The sequence below is a fragment of the Hyla sarda genome, unplaced genomic scaffold, assembly GCF_029499605.1.
Source record: "Hyla sarda isolate aHylSar1 unplaced genomic scaffold, aHylSar1.hap1 scaffold_798, whole genome shotgun sequence".
Taxonomy (NCBI): domain Eukaryota; kingdom Metazoa; phylum Chordata; class Amphibia; order Anura; family Hylidae; genus Hyla; species Hyla sarda.
In genome coordinates, this window is record NW_026610823.1 from 159,296 (window position 1) to 162,384 (window position 3,089).

General features: G+C 52.9%; 1 pseudogene; it reads left to right on the forward strand.

Annotated features, from left to right (window-relative positions):
* Positions 1–227: 227 nt before the first annotated feature.
* Positions 228–445, forward strand: LOC130346588 (U2 spliceosomal RNA; annotated as a pseudogene).
* Positions 446–3,089: the final 2,644 nt, after the last annotated feature.

The following is a 3,089-nucleotide window of genomic DNA, read 5'->3' on the forward strand; positions in this document are numbered from 1 at the left end:
GGAATCCGGGTTATGGATTGCATTTAAAAAGGCCCCGTGGGAGTGCAATGGGCCCCTGTCTTGCTGCTTAGCAATAATGGTATGGGTTTAGGTTCTGCTGTGTGTACTGGTGGTTGACTGCCCCCCAGCCCAGAGTGTGCATGGAAAATTGTCTGGCAGCCTCCCTGACAGCAAGCAGTGATAGTGCCCATGAAGGGGACCTTGTTGGGCCCGCCCCTTTCACGGTTATCGCTTCTCGGCCTTTTGGCTAAGATCAAGTGTAGTATCTGCATTTGGTCTGGTCGGAAGGTGTCTGTGGTACCCCGCTTCTCGGCCTTGGGGGATTGTCTCTCCTTACGGAGGGACTTCACCCCCTTGCTGCTATTGGGGAGCGGGCTTAGTCCACGGACAACGGGTTGCGATCCCCCTGTCTCTGGGACCTTGTGTCTCAGAAGGCATTTTCGGTACGTTGAGCGTTACCTGTAGCTTCGGAAGCACCTAGGGTACCCCCGACCTCTGCCTTGGGTAAGGGTTCCGCTTTTATAGCGGGATTCCGAGCCCCTGCTGCTATTGGGGAAGGGGCTTAGTCCCTGGGTGTGGAAGATGCCGTTCTCCTGGGCTTTCCCCTCTGGGGAAATGTCGATGCGAAATACCATCCGCATAGAGGTGTCGGAGAGCCATCGTCAGTTGAAGAACCTCCGCTTCATTGCGGAGGTGATTCTTCTTGACTACTTCCGCCTCAATAGGGAGGACATCCTGTGTCTAAATGACCAGGAAAGCCGTGGCCTGTATACCGTCACCTTCACGGCCACGGCGTGTTGCGATAACATCTATGCAACCTTGTCTGGTGCGGACCAGAGGGACGATCGACTCGACGGTCTTTCGTTCCAGTTCCTCTATGGTGAGGAACATATACCGTTGGTGGTGGCTATGCACAGCCCTCATGTGACCACGGAGGATATAGCCACTTTTCTTCGGCGATACTGCGAAGAGGTGCGATTCGCAAACAAAATCTTGAACTCCGTGCGGTTCTGGAACGGCAAGAGGAAGTTCTGGGTCAAGCTCCGTAAGGATCCCGGTGGTATTGGGGGTCTTTGCCATCCGCCCCCAAATTTTGCCATCGGGAGAGTTCGGGGCTTCCTGTTCTATCCTCAAATGCCTATGTATTGCCGAAATTGCTTGAGGTTTGGCCACACCCAGGAGACCTGCGGCGCGGAGCGTGTGATTCGCTGCAATAGGTGTGGCCAAGAAGGTCACATAGCCTCAAGATGTAGCCATACGATAAGGTGCAACCTCTGCGGAGAGGAAAATCACGATTTTAATTCCTGTCCCCATAAAGCAAAAACTACGATGGGTGGGTCAAGGCTGGGCCCACCCAAAGAGGGGACAGGACAAAAGACGTCCTTTTTTAAGATGCCCAAACCCCAGATGGTAGGTACTGATGGGTCCAGGCCCAAGACCTCTGGTGCTCCATCGGGGGGCCCACCGGTGGTAGTGCTAGGGGGAGGCCATGGGGATTCCACGAAGCCCGGGCGGGTGATCGAGTTTACTGCCCGGGAAATTGAAAGACGTCGATCGACTTCCTACCTGGCTCAAGAGCCCGCCGAAACTTCTGAAGGGGGCTCACCTGTGGCGGGTGGCAGCCGACGGTCCTCGGTGGGGGCAAAAGTGGACCCAAAATTGCAGCATAAGCCAGGTACTGGCTTGGCCCAGGGTCGCCCTGCTCCGGACGAAGAGGCCCCGGTGAAAGCCCGCCGGAAGGGGAGCCAGGTGGCCAGGTCTGAGCCCGGTCCTGTTACTCCGCCTATACAGGACAGGGCCAAGAAGACAAGTGGCGCCAAACCAGGGTTTGCTGCCCCGCCAGCAGTGGACCCGGTGGGTAAAACTGGCCATCGTCGATCGATGGGGAAGTTGGAGCAACAGTCCTCAGCAACGCTTGCTGGGGAACAAGCGATGAAAACTTCCCAAGGTAGCGGCAAAGGTTCCGGAAAAGAGGCCTCACAGGCCCCTGTGCAGCAGTTCCAGTCGTCAAATGATGAAAGAAGACGCAGATCCATCAGCCGGGGGCCAGAGATTACATCGAGTGAGAGCAACACAGAGGATATGGACAGCAGTGTGACATTTAAAAGACAAAGAGAAGAAGAAGAGGAAGACATTCAAAGGAAAGCGGCGTGCCGTAGTTCGGACGAGAGCGAGCTCAGGGTCGGGGCATCATCGATCTCAAGCTCCGACCCTCAGAACATCAAGGAGCTGATGACCCCGCAGGCGGGGGATGACGGTACGCAGCTTATTATTGACTTTGATTCTCCAAGCACGGACTCTCCATAAACTATGCCTATCCCTGTAAAAATTGCCTCACTCAATGTGAGGTCCTTAAAGAGCCCTGATCGCAGGGCTGCTTTATTTTCTTATCTAGAGACATGTGACTTTGACCTTTGCCTGCTACAAGAATGTGGAATCCCTAGTAAAATGGACTATAAAGACTTAAAAGAAGACTGGAAGCTGGGCCCATCCATATGGTCCGGTGCAAATGACTGTCGTTCTGTGGGTGTTGGGCTGCTCTGCCGAGGCCAGTCCTTTTCTATTCATACAGTAACTGAGATTGTGCCTGGCAGAGCTCTTTTAATTCATCTATATTTTAATGGACTTTTAATTTGTGTTTTAAATGTGTATGCCCCTCCTGATAAACAGGAGCGGGCAGAACTATTTGAAATTTTACCACTGTTTTGTGTTGGGTCTTCCCCCCTGCTGGTGGGAGGTGATTTTAACTGCATACGTGATGGGGAACACCGGCAGGGTGGGGATATTAATCGTAAAGACCGCACTTCTTACCTGCTTAAAAATTTTATTGATGATTTTAATTTGAAAGATTGCTGGAAGGATCTCTTGCCGGAGGACCCAGGCGCCACATGGTCCAATGGAAGAGTGAGCTCCAGAATCGATTTTATTTTTTCCTCTAGAGCTTTTAAACCCCTGAAATGCACGCTCGAGCAGAATATCTTCTCTGATCATAAGCTCCTCTTGGTGGGCCTGGAGCTAGAGGGGGAGCAAAAAGCAAAAAGGGGCCTCTGGAGATTAAACACCACACTCCTAGAGGACCCTGAGATAAA